Genomic DNA, 14,624 nt, shown 5'->3' with positions numbered 1-14,624 from the left:
GTCTGACTAGCTTGGTCTGCAAAGCTATGGAGCGCATCATCATGAATCTCATTAACAGAGACATTGGGAACCTGAAAACACTGGACCCTACCCAGTTCGGCTTTGTTAAGGGCAGATCCTCCCTCCTAAACCTGGCGGACTTCTTTGAGACAGTTACCAAGGCTATAGACGAGGGAAAGGTGGTCCACACAACCTACCTAGACCTTGCAAAGTCCTTCGACGCCATTCACCACTCAGGTATTATAGACAAGCTCACCGGCCTGGACATAAACCCCTACATCACGAGATGGGTTGCCTACTGGCTCACGGACAGAACCCACATAGTAAGAGTTGTGGAAGCTAGGTCTGACTCTAAACCGTTTACAAGTGGCATTCCCCAGGGCTCAGTCCTAGGACCCCTCCTGTTTGGCATACACTTCTCAGAGGTACAGGCAAGCACAGGAGGACTATGGCTGACCAAGTTCGCAGACGACTGCAAACTAGGGGCTATAATTGACTCTCCGGCTGACGCAGACATCCTCCAAAAGGGTTTCACTGAGACATATACCTGGTGTCAAAACCATGGCCTCAAGCTAAATGCCAAAAAGTGCATAGTCATCCCCTTTGGAAGCAACAAAGTACCCACAAACCACCACATAGGTGGTAGCTCCCTAAATATGGAAGACGTAATAAGGGATCTGGGGACCAAAGTAGATAGTAACCTCTCTTTTTATAATCACATTGCCAAAGTGGTTAGAAAATCCTTCTATGTGGCCCACCTAATCACAAAAGGGTTTGCATCCAGATCAAAAGAGGTCATTGGGCCCCTCTACGCATTACTCATTAGACCCATCATAGATTACAATGCCCCATTTGGGATGTACCTTACAAGACACCTGCAACAACTGGAAAGACCACAGAAGTACATCACCAAGAGGATCACTGGCCTCAAGCAGATGCCCTATGCAGCTTGACTGAAGAAACTCCAGCTGTACTCGGTTGCATACCGCCTACTCAGAGGTGATCTCTGCCTGACATACAAAGCCATGTCTAACCCAGAATTGATGGACATGCTCCACCTAAAGAAAACCATATCCCATTGTGCCAAATGCTCCAGAGATCTAAACCTCACCACAAAAATAAATAGGATGTGCTGGAGGGATAGAATCCTGTCCCACAGACTTCCCATGCTCTGGAACAAGATTACAATCTACATTAGGCAGAGCTCCTTGCTAACCCTCTTCAAGAGAAATCTTGTTGAGTGGATGGGAAACAGAAAGTTTACCCCAGGGATCACTTCAATGGCTGTACTGGACAGAGGCACAGGGAACTAGTCTAAGGGGGCGGCAAAATACAACACATTCCAGCTAGGCTTATAAATGCCTTCGGGTAGATAGCCTAGTACCTACCTATGAACCTATGAACCTATAAAGCTAGGATCTCTCCACAGGGCCAAAACATTTCTCACAGATAACCCTAGAAAATCAATAGCTAAGACCTACTCCCTTCCCACCTGTATGCATTACCAATCTTTACAAATCTTATCATCACCCTTGGAACAATTAGATATGCTATTACAAAATAGCAAAATTTGCAGTTAATACCTCCAGTTAACACATCACTGCAAAGTCCTAAAACACCTAAATTGTCTGGACATGTCTCAATACCAGTCCTACTCCCAACTAATTACTGCTCATAACCTATTATACTGTCCAGGCAAAAGCCTATCGCTGCAAAATGTACTGCGACTTTACAGAAGCACCAGAATCTTATAGTCCAGCAATAAATCCCACCTAGTCAAAAACAAATCTATTAAATCTGTTGGTGACTTCCTATACTCCTGTAATGTCAGCAAGGAGTGAAACTCCTTGCCACGTGACATAAAATTCAAGGACAGGAAAAAAATATATATTTTCAAAGTGGTACTAAAACAACAACTCTGCAATAAATGCTTCTGTTCATACTTCTGGATATCCTGCAGGATACCATATCTATATACCAGTACAGTCTGTTTGTAAACCCTCTCTTCATTCATCATAACCTCACCATAAACACTGTTTTCCTGTATCCCCTAGCTTGTATACATCCTCACTACCCACCTTCTAAACCCTCTCTGATAGTTAACCCTCACACCCTAGTATTATCCTTATAGGATATATCATTAAAACTGCTGTTACTTATATGTCTATCACCACCACCATACCTGCCCCCTTTTCAGAAATATCCTTTTCTCTTATCTCTTCACTTCAGCACAATCCATCCTCTTACCTCCTCTTTCCACCCATAATCTTCACTTTTCCATAAATGCTACTTTACTCCACTGCTATAAGAATGTTGACCTTTTAACAAGCATTACTCTTACTTTTAACAAAAAGAGCATGCCCATTTCTATGTCTATTTTCTCCAACCAATCATAAAAACAGCTAGAAAGAATATCATAAAGTATGGCTTTTGCATTTTCTTGTACATGTACCTGTACAACTTAGAATCTCCTGTAAAACATGGCTGTATCTAACCCTACTGTATAACTGATTATGTAATTCTGTACTCTGCTTTTATGATTCGTGCCTTCATATTTTATGATCACAAATACTATGTATACAAAATCTTAATTTCTGTGAAAACATTCAATTTGATCTTTCAAATATTTTTTGTAAAAATGTTAATTTTGTTTTTTCAATTTTTTTTTGTATAAATGTTTGGAGCTTTACTCCCTGGGCCTATACTGAAAAAAAGTTTTATACCAGTTGAACTTTCTCAGCAAACAAACAAGCAAACAAACAAACAAATATAAATAAACAAATCAATACTAGATAGCAAATATAAAGAGCTACAGAAAACAATAGTAGTTGAATGTGTTGGTAACAAACAGCTATAGGGTTAGGGAAGAAAACTCATCAAGGAGTCTGGTTCACAAAGCACAATGATTCATATTTGTATTTTAAAAATAAATGTTAAGAATCAATACAGACTAAAGATGATTAGAGAGTTATATTGGGTAAAACTAAAAAATTAGTTTACTGTTTACAAAGTGAAAGATGAGATAAACAAACTGATGTCCCAAGAAGCACCTGGTTCAAAGAGGGTAGTAAATGATTATTTTAATATCTCTTATCAGTGGGCTATATTTTTAAATAAATATTTATATATTTGTTTTTTTAAGAGAGGATAAAAAAGGAGCCCTACAATGTATCACCCACTAGTTCCGTTGGTGTATATAAATATTTCATGCAAAACTTCAAGAAGAAAAATAAAAAATTAACACAAGGTTGGTCTAAGCTTTAACTTGCATATATTAATAAAAGATCAACAAAACAAGCCTGCTCATTTATGCAACATGTTAACCATGCATATTTTAAATTTCATAATCAGAAAACATTTGATGTTTAACTACATTTGGAAGTAGGTTTTGACAACCTTGAAAGATGAACTTTGTAGTTTTATGAGAATAAAAGGGTATATACAGAACTCAGTGCGATCTCTACTATCCAGGAAAATTACCAATAAGCTTTTGCTTATTGGGAAAGTCTGGTGGGGCCAGGCAAATAGCTGAACAAACATATTTATAGACAGTAAGCAAACGTAAGTTACAGTGCTTTCAAACATGGCACGTTTTTTGAATGGTATGAGGAATATATACATTGAAGTCACAAAATGTATCAATACTACTGAATAGATAGCAATGCTAAATACAAGCAATCAGGATATGTTTATACAAGTTTGAGTTATTTGAGTAATGCAATTTGTACATGCAAGCAGAAGAAGTCTCTAGAATTTCAGTGATGTAATCCATAATATTGTGTATATGATAGAAAAAATAAAGGAATATGTGATAAATACATCTACAATGTTAAGATTTAAGTGAACTAGAGATAGTAGGATTTGTAAAAAGGAGGTGTTCCAAACATATTTGAAAATGGAGCAGCTGGTAGAAACGTGGAAGGGAACTGGAAGTAAAGTAAACTGAAAAAGAGTTCCAAGATGCAGAAGTTATTTAAAATGTTTATGGGGTGCTGAGTCTATCCTTAGGATAGTAAGTTGCAAAACCAAGAGTCGGTGAGGTGTGTTTCAGCTGGGATTTAAAGTAGAAATGCTACATCTAAAGAAATCCCAGTCTCTCTGCATGCTCCAGAGACCCCAACCTCATTACCACAATAAACAGAACATGCTGGAGGGACAGGTTCATAACCCGGAGACTGCCCATGCTATGGAATAGAATTCCCATACATGTCAAGCAGAGCACCTCACTGGCCCTCTTCAAGAGAAACCTTGATGAGTGTATGGAAAATAGAAAATTCACCCCGTGGATCACTCCAGTGGCTCTACTTGACAGAGGCACTGGGAACTAAGGTCGGGTGGCACGATGCCAGGGTAATCCTATGGGGTAGGCTTGTAAAGGTGCCAGGGTCATTAGCCTAGTACACACATATGAACCTATGAACCTAGTTAAGGAGCTGAATAGTCTAAAGGGATTTGGGATAGAATCCCATTTTTGAAATGCAGTCAGCGTAGAAGGAATCACTAGCAGTGTTTTTTAAATTTAGTTGTGATTAGTAAGGATCCGTCTATATTTAAAAAAAATATTTTCATGTTCAAATAAGGTTATGACAAGGCTGCTCATTGTAGAAATTCTTAATGCAAAATAACAGAATAACTGAGGATGTTTCTGTAAATAACTAAGCTATAGCAAGTGTGAGCAAAGCTGAATGCCCTTTGACTGGACATGCATATGATTTACTGATTTTTCACTTGGTAAGCAGCAGAACTGAACAAGATACAATATTGTTTCCACTATAAATGTAGATATTATAAACCATTTTAAACCATGAGTTCATTGGGCACAGTATTGCAATATAATATTTAGGATTGATTCCTTCTTAAAAAATAATTGCTGCAATCTATTCATTTAGGAACTGAGTTTCTGTTTAAAATCACTATGTCTGTGAATAAAAGTGAATGGTTGATCTCAGAATGTCTCCTTATATGTGACAGTTAGGAAAACTATTAATAATCTGATAAGATACGGGGTGGAAAATTGGTTAATGTTAGCAAGAGGAAAATAATTTTACATCTTCAACACAAAAAGTGATTGACTGTGACACTGACTTATTTAAATAACTAAAGAAAACAATGCAAGTTGAATGACTCTTACCTTATCAAAAAAAAAAGACTGTGAGAATGAGAAGAAATGAGTTGTTTAAGAAAACATCAACATGTACATTACTAGACATTTTATCCAAATAAAAATACATTTATAATAGCATTGAACCTAGTAAATATGTATCTCCCTTACAAAGTAAATGTCTCAAATCAGTTTGCCGCAAGTACAAATTAGAGACACAAATGTGAAATGTCTTAGATCTTAGAGGTAGAAACTCAAACACATGAAAACCACAATATGTTTTATGGAAGGCAACAAAGGAAAATCTGCTGCATATCTTATCTTGGTGGACGTGTCATATAGCAATGCTAATAGAAGACAATTTCTTATGCAGAGCTTGGGGTTATTTGGTGGGTGGCAGTGGAGAATTGTATGATATTTTTTTCAATACAACTGATTATTACATGAGTAAAGAGTTAAAATGATACCAGAGAAAATGAATAGGACAAGAAAAAGTAAGTTCAGGTGAATTACCAAATTGCACTTAGCACTGTGAATCTGGAAAGGAAAAGGGCTTATCAATTACTGGTGTAATTTCTGATTAGAGTTTTTAGTGCTAGAGATATAGATTACAACAACTCAGATGTCACAAAAATGATTATTGACTTTGCTATAAAAAATTATCAATAGTAATGTCTTGGGAAGAATCAACATGGTGGAAATATATCCCTTAGCTAGGGAAAGAGTGCTCACAATAATAGGAACAAAATATTTCTCTAGATCCACTCATATTGTCAAGAGTTAGATGAAACAATTCAAGTTGTAAATTATTAGTGACTTAGACATTAGATTAACATTCACAAAATTCAAAGGTTAGATGGCCAAATTCAATAACAGCTGCACAAAGTGTAGCAATTGTGTCTGGTGGCACACTGCACCACTAAAATGATAGCTCGCTATTTGGTATTCATTAAGTAATTACATGATGTACAGGGATACCAAATAAAGGGAAATGGCAAATTATGCTAATAACATTACAAAAAGATGAAGTACATTGAACTTATCAATCCAATATGGCGGAGCTATTCAGGAAGCTAAATAGCAATAATGTACACTCAGTGTAGGCTTTTGGCCTGTACACCAAATCTCTTTGGAATACAGCAGGATTACACCTAAAATAAAAGCATGTTAGGGGTTGCTACTGCTGAAATTATTATACTATATGTACAATAACCTTTAAATCAGGGTGCTGCTGCTGCTGCCAGACCTCAAGCAAGAATAAAAGGAAGCATGTTTACACTCCATTTGACTCATCATTGACTGCATAACACAGACATTGCTGAGAGATACGGGGTGGACAGTGCATCACTGGATGAAATATGCAACCTCTGCTGTCAGCACTTCATGCCATAGGGAAATCATGAAGCATCCATCCCAATGGAAACAAAGGCATGTTTAGCATTATGCATACTAGCAACAGGATATATTAGGCGTGTTACTATTATCAACCTCAGGAATATTACATCAGTTTTTAAATGCTGTACTACTACATGCAAGGGATCACATCTGTTTCTCGCACACCACACAGAAAAGACCAAGAACTATGCATGATTTCTATGCAGTAGCACACTTCCCTAAAGTTTGGTGGCCATTGATTGCACACATGTAGAAATAAAAGACCTACTCAGGGAACAAGGGGAGGGTTCATCAACAGAAAAGTCTTCCGTAATGTCCAAGGGATCACCTATAATGTCTGGGCAGGTAACCTAGGCAGTTTCCACAGCTCACACATATGGCACACTTGTGAACTATACACCAGGTTTACTAGGGGTGGCATTCTTCAAGGTCATCTAGTGGGGGATGCAGGTTATGCACTGGCATCCTGAACTATCCTTGTGACTATGTGCAGGGCCATGACCCTATTACAGTGTTCCTTATGGTAATTAAGATGAATACATACATTCACATTTGCTAAAATCTGCTGTTAAATATGAACTATCAGAAGCATGGGAGGTTGGCTTAATGGTTAAGGTGTTTACCTTACAGATAGAAGGTGCAGGGTTTGATTCTCACTTGGGGTAATTGGCTAGACTTAAAAAATGGCCCACAAAGGCAGTTAGTCTAGTATGAACCTATGATTCTATGACTTCCGAAGTGGTATGCTTAGATATACTCAAGTACTGGTGTTTTTCTTGCAATGCTCTAGAGGTTAAAATCAAGATGGATGAAAGAATGTTTCAGAATGTTTTGTCTGATCACAGTGACTGTAAATGTTGGCTACACCTTTCCTTAACACATTATTATCCTGCTGCTATATTAATGTGTCTGCTTCCTATTTTGAAGCCTATTTTGTACTGATGTTTGCTTGAAAGTTGGCACAGTACAACATACAATACTGCTAATTCCTATTTTAAGTTCAACACTTCAGCATATAATTACACATGCAATAATAATTTGCCATCATCAGAACCATTCATCTTGGCACTGCTCTTATAGAGTAACATAAAAAAAGAAAATCAAATAGTTATACGATGTTTGTATGTCTGAATTAATTTTTTCAGCAGATTATCTTGATTTTAGAATTATGTTGACTCAGTTAATTCACTGGTTTAATGTATGCTTGCTGTACCATGTTTAACTGCAACTGTGTTACGAGTTTGAATAACATATTCTCACATAATCCATCACTGTTATTTTGTAGTGCACTGTCCTATGTAAGACTTGCCTGTTTGTCTTGTCAGTGCACATAGGGCAAGTATGAGACAATACAAGTGTGCAATCATCCAGCCATGAAGATGCAGGAAAGTTTGATTGATAATCCACTGGTTTACAACATTGAATTTCTAAGGAATCCCATGATGTGAAACATGTCAATATTCCTTACAGTAATGCAATATACATAAAGGATGGTATCTAAATATTATTAGAGAAGTATGTAATTACATATGACATTCATAGTGATATTACATTGTCTATTTCACACATATGCATTTGTTGTACAACTTGTGATGCACAGTACCATTTGTTCCAAACAGTAGATTTACAAGATATATAAATGTGCTATTTAACATGGTTAAAGCCATTCTTCTTCTGTGGAGCTTCCAAATAATAACTATGTTCTCTACATTGTATAACTAAATAGATAGGAGGTTCAGTGTTCAGTGTGGGAATCTTGTGTGTGTATGTGTAATGTCTGGTGCTTCATCCACTTCCCCTGGAGAAGAATACATTTAACTCTTCACATGCCTCTCTTATCCCACTTTTTTATTGAAACATCTTCTCTGCAATTCAATGATGAGGTCATCCTGACAAAAGTGCACTCTATCCCCTTAAGAGTCAGACTTCTTGTGGAGCTTGCAACTAATACATTGCTTTCTAGATTGTGTAACTAGATAGGAATGAGTTTCAATTCTCAACATGGGAAACGTGAGTGTGTAAAGCAAACTTGCTCAAAGAAGCATATACACATAAAACAAAAAAGAAAAAAGTGTCAAAACACTGAGCAATCCACAAACTGGTAGGAAGGAGAACAAAAGTACTGTTTATTCACAGACAAAGTGCTTTCACCTTATGTCCATACGTGAGTGTGTGTGTGTGTGTGTGTGTGTGTGTGTGTGTGTGTGTGTGTGTGTGTGTGTGTGTGTGTGTGTGTGTGTCAGTGTAACACTTGGCATTGTATCCACTTTCCTTGAGAAGAATGCATTTAACTCTTCACACAGCTCCCTTATCCCACTTTTTTATAGAAACATCCTCTGTGAAACACACTTATGAGGTCATCCTGACAAAAGTGCTCTTTGTTCCTTTAACAGTCAGACTTCTCCTGTGGTGCATGCAAATAACATAGTACTTTCTATACTGTGCAACTAGCTAGGTAGGAAGTTCAATACTCAAGATGGGAAATGTGTATGTTTGTATTAGAGTGTGTTTGTACATGTAATGTTTTGTGCTCTATCCACTTCCCTGGAAGATACTGCATTTAAATTTGCGCATAACTCTCTCATCCCAGTTTTTATAGAAGCAACCTGTCTAGAACACAGTGAGAGTGGGAATTGTGTGTGTGAATATGTAATGCCTGGTGCTTCATCCACTTCCCTGGAGAAGATTACATTTAACTCTTTACATGCCTCTCTTATCCCACTTTTTTACTGAAACATTTTCTCTGCAACACAGTGATGAGGTCATCCTGACAAAAGTGCACTATCTGTAATTAACAGTTGGACTTCTCCTGTGATGCTCATAACTAATGCAGAGCTTCATATATTGTGCAGTTAGATAGGTAGGAGGTTCAATGCTTAACATGAGAAATATGTGTGAGTGTGTGCAACACTTGCTGCTCTATCCACTATCCCTGAGAAGAAAGATTTCATTATTCACACAACTCCCTTATCACACTTTCTATAGAAACATCCTCTCCGAAACACACTACTGAGGTCAACCTGGCAAAAGTACCCTGTCTCCCCTTAACAGTTAGACTTTTTCTGTGGCACTTGTGACTAATGCAATGGTCTTTAAATTGTGCAACTAGATAGGTAGGAGTTTCAATGCTCAAGATGTAAAATGTGTGCATGTAATACTTTTTGTTCTGTATCCACTTCCCCTGAGGAGACTGCATTTAAATTTGCACACAACTTCCTTTTCCCAATTTTTACAGAAACAATCTTTCTGCAGCATGGTGATGATGTCACCCTGACAAAAGTGCACTGTCTCCCATTAAGAATCAGAATTCTCCTGTCCACTTGCTACCAATGCAGTGCTGTCTAGATTGTGTGACTTAATAAGTCAGAAGTTCAGTGCTCAACATGATAAACTTATGTGTGTTTAACATTTATAGCTTAGCCTACTTCACCTGAGGAAAATATATTTAATTCTTCACACAGTTCCTTTGTCCTACTGTTTACAGAAACATCTTCTTGCAACACAGTGATGAGGTCATCGTGACAAAGGTGAACTCTCTCTCCTTAAGCGTCAGACTTCTGTAATACTTGCATTGAATGCAGTAGACTCTAGATTGTAGAATTAGACAGGTAGGAGGTTTGATGCTCAACATGGGGAACTTGTGCATCTGTGTGTCTGTTTGCATTTAGGTGTGGATGTCTTCCAACATAGCTGTGCTCAATCAGCTTCTACTCTAGCATCCCCATATCCCACATTTCACAACCACAACTTCTTTGCAACTCAGGGGTTGTAACTAGGTGTACTCTTTACACTTTTCTGACTACAATTTTCTATACATCACTTAGAGAAACCATGGCTCTTTAAGGCCATACTATGTTGATAACTGTCTAAATTAATGCCTTCAGTAAGTGTATCATAGACTGAAAAAAATATCAATGTCATTGTTTTTAAAGGGAAGGTGATGCAAACATTTGTTAAGAGGGTGTTTCAATTTTTCAAATGCCAGGTGGGTTTGGAGGCATCAATAAGAGCACATAACTACAGCATGTTTTTTCTCTGCCTACACACCTAGTGCAAAACACTGATGAGGTCATTCTTTCAAAAGGTGAACTGTCACACTTTAAATATGAGATTTCTCCTGTGGCACTCACTTATATTTCTTGCACTCTTCTCTGCAGTGTGAAAATAAATAGGTAGGAGTTTCAAATGCAGAAATGATTGAATTCTACAAGTGTGTGTATGACTGTAAATGAATGCAGGATTGGTTTACACACATTTGAAGTGGCAAATATTGCAACATCAGATGGCTGGGAACATCATTTTATCAGACAAATCTCCTTGGCAATACACTGCTGATGTCATTCCTTCATAGAAGCTGCATGCCTCACTTGTATTCAATATTTTCCTGTAGTGTTTTCTGATAATAATTTGATGTAGAGATGGTATAATCTAGATAGGCATGAGGCTTGATTCAATCCCTGCTTAAACAGTGGGACTGTGATTTCTGTCATACACTGTTGGCCACCTCCCAACCACCTTTATGTACACTTCTACTAATGATATGGATTTACAGTGGTACAGTGTACTAGTAAATCCTAGCATCCCCATGGAAAATACCACTTGGACCACACGATGATTACATAATGCTACCATAGATGCAGTATTTCATAGCTGGAGAGTACAAATCCTCCTGTATTGTGTGAATGTGATACACTGACTTGTACATTGTGTAAATACATATATAGGATTTTTGATGCCAGCTGTGAGTGTCTTTCACCCTGGTACTGTGATACTACACAAATACATATGTGATGTGTAGTTGTACAGTGCTATTGTGCACTTCAAACTCTTTTTTGCAGCTAATAAACAGTGGTGATGTCATCCATTTAACTGTGCTCTGTCCCAATTATACCTCAGCATGTTATATAGCACTTGTGATAGAGGCACAAATCTGTAGCTTAGGATCTTAGGTAGTTAGTTAAAATCCAGCCATTACTGCTCAGGTTACATTGTGTCACTCTTATTGTAACTGCACATGCTGCTAACATTGTTGTCAAACATATCTGCCCTGTACACATATAGATGTTGATTCTTCTTACAAAATGCTACAATCATTTCTGATATAGCAATGCTTTTACTCAGATTAATGATGATATGTGATTACATTGTCTTTACATAACATATATAGGAAGTGTTATCCTCCATATGTGGGAATGAGACAACATTCTGCATGTTGTTGCTTTAGTACAGCAATTACAGGCACACATACACCTTATAGTAATAACATAATGTACTGCCTTAACATTCCAAAATGACTCACAATTGTAGTGACACTTCTACCACGGCACAGTCATCCTCTGCAATTTCATGTATTTTTCGGTTGTCAAATGCTGTTATGCTCAAATCATTATAAAAACAACAGTCAGCAAACTGGTAAATCCTGTAGTGTTTCACCAAAAATGATTAGCTTATAAAACCAAAAAACACGGGAAAACAAGTAAGACTGTAAAACTCAACAATGTTAAAACCATTACTGCTTCACAGAACGATGTGCCCACGGCTGCAAAATGTTTTAGATTCAGCAAAATCTGTATAGCTGCGCACACTCATGTGCAAACAGGAAACCTTTCTGGTATGAAAATTACAATATAATTAGCTGGATTGTATGCTAATGAAGGAAATCAACATGGTGGAGTGATTCAACAAGCTTTAAAGTAACCATGTAGGCTCCATGCTAATGTTGGCCATGTATGCGAAAGTTTTCTGAATGCAGCCATTCAAAGGAGTCTACATAGAAGCTAGAGCAAATAATTGCCCATTCATTTGTACAGAACAGACCCTAAAATGTAACTCGCACACACACAGTATGACATTCCCCAGACATGTTGGATTCTAGAAAACTATGTTAAAAATAGCAACAATTCCTTATTAAGTCCCATGACATAAATGCTGCCTTGCACCCCACCCCCCAAATGAACAATGTAATCATAACTAATGTAGACAACTAAAAGTATAAAGCCCATGAAACATAGAATCCCAAACCTGAATTCCTCTGTGCACATATATACACCTGAGTAATACCATCCCTTGACAGTGGAACAAACATTGGACTCCCTTTCAGTTTCCCTGCATACAGATTTACCAACTGTGTAGATTCAGGGCTGTCAATAAAGTGAAGATGCAAATGAGGTCAAAACTCATTAGAATTACTGAATCCCAAAAACTTATAATCCTGTAGGGATGTTCACTTTGTATAGGCACTTCTACAGAATTTGTGATGAATGCATGGCAACAGTGAATGATGGCATTAAGGCGGTGTGTCAGATTACATTTACAGAGATCCACATGTAGGTTTGTGAAGTGTAAAAGTGCATGTAAGCAGTGCACAATTCACAAGTTCTGTGCCATCCTCTTTATTGTTTGTTAAACTGTATCTTTTCTAGCCATATACATTAAAATGTATTTTTTAAATTTCGGCCTTGTTTGCACGATGTTGTACTTAGTGAAACCACAGGAAATGAAGGAATGAATGGCAGGTTTCTCAATGAATGTCACACATCCATTCCTGTGGCCGCATGTGTATGTGTAGGGCTAGAGTATAAAAGGTCCTGGGTTCTACTGCAGGGTTTGTACCCTTCTCTCTACTTTTTGAACTGCAAAAGTAATAAGTTGTCCTGTGTTTCAGTGTCAGTGTACACAGCAGCATATATGTGCACATCATTCACCAATGGGCACTAACAGAGTTCATGTATTCAGTAAAGTAGCAGATGTTCTTCATAGCTGCCAATTACAGTATAAGCAGGTGATTTCAGTATGGTGGAGCTATTCAACAAGCTCTAAAACTTCCATCTAGCCTACATTCTGGTTTTCCCTGCATACTTCCATCACCATGGGAGTAGACACAAGGAAATTCTAGGCCTGAAATAAAATTGCCTCAAATGGTACATTTGCAGGGTAAGTCCTGAACCTATAATGTATTAGCTAATAATATTGTGGCATATCTTTGTATATCTTATCTTGGGGCAGTAATGAAGTCAATAGTGGTAGATTTGTACAGAAGTACAGTAACATGTGACAGCAGATGCTTATTTTACTCATATGTATCCATTACTAAGGTTTTCTTTCTTATTATTCCTCTCCTTTTTATTGTCCTTTTTGTGTGATGCACCATATAGTGCAAATAGCATAAGCAGGTAATGGCTGTGTTTATCAGGTTAGTGCAAAGCGAGGCAGACTACCAATGAAGCAGATGGCCAAAAATAGTAACCAGATACATTCAATTAATGTCCTTGGCCATCATGAAAACCTGGCCTGGAGTACAGATGTTACTGGGCTCTAGTACAGCATGTATAATCTTTGTTTTACTTCTGTGACATTGAAGTTTACAGCAATGAAGTGCAACATAGACAACTGTTTCCTCAACATTCTTGTGGCAACAGGTCTAAGTGTAGAACTGGCATACATATGGTCCTGAGTTTGAATACACTATATGGCATATAATATTATTTTTACTGACATTAGCAATGCTGCTCACATTTGTGAACTGCTTATCATCCTGCAAACAGATGTAACTTGCATGCTTGTATACTTTGTTAACCATCTCACGAATTCACTGCTTACTGCTCCATGAAACTGTATATATGATGCTTTCTTATTAGTATTCATTGTCCATTTCCTCTGCATGACATAAAACTACATGTAGAAATATTTGAAATTTAGGGCACATTCTACAGATACGTCATATATTCACAATACATACATGTGTTGTCCACCCCCCACAGCCAGTACAACTCTGGGGGCTCAATATTTTATACACACATATATCAACCACACTACAAAGTGTAATACATAATATTTTGTGCTCCCTTATGGACAAGGCCAGTCAGTGGTGTTGACAACATTGCTCTGCTAAACCCAAACATCCAACTATACTCAATAAAGGTACTTGTGTTCTTACACAGATAGGCTTCTACATACCTAGGACACATTCTACACTTAGGCTACTCGCCTCATTTGAACCTATGAATCTATGCGCCTATGCAGACCTCCCAGCATGTTGTCCTCCACATGGCCTGCTGATGGCATCTACCATAAGTTAACCTGCAGCCATGTACAAGTCAGACTTCTGGTGTGGTGCTTGCATAAAGTA

This window comes from Protopterus annectens, chromosome 4.part0, assembly GCF_019279795.1.
Source record: "Protopterus annectens isolate FY-2018-M chromosome 4.part0, PAN1.0, whole genome shotgun sequence".
In the NCBI taxonomy this organism is placed as follows: domain Eukaryota; kingdom Metazoa; phylum Chordata; order Ceratodontiformes; family Protopteridae; genus Protopterus; species Protopterus annectens.
This window is presented reverse-complemented; position numbering follows the sequence as displayed.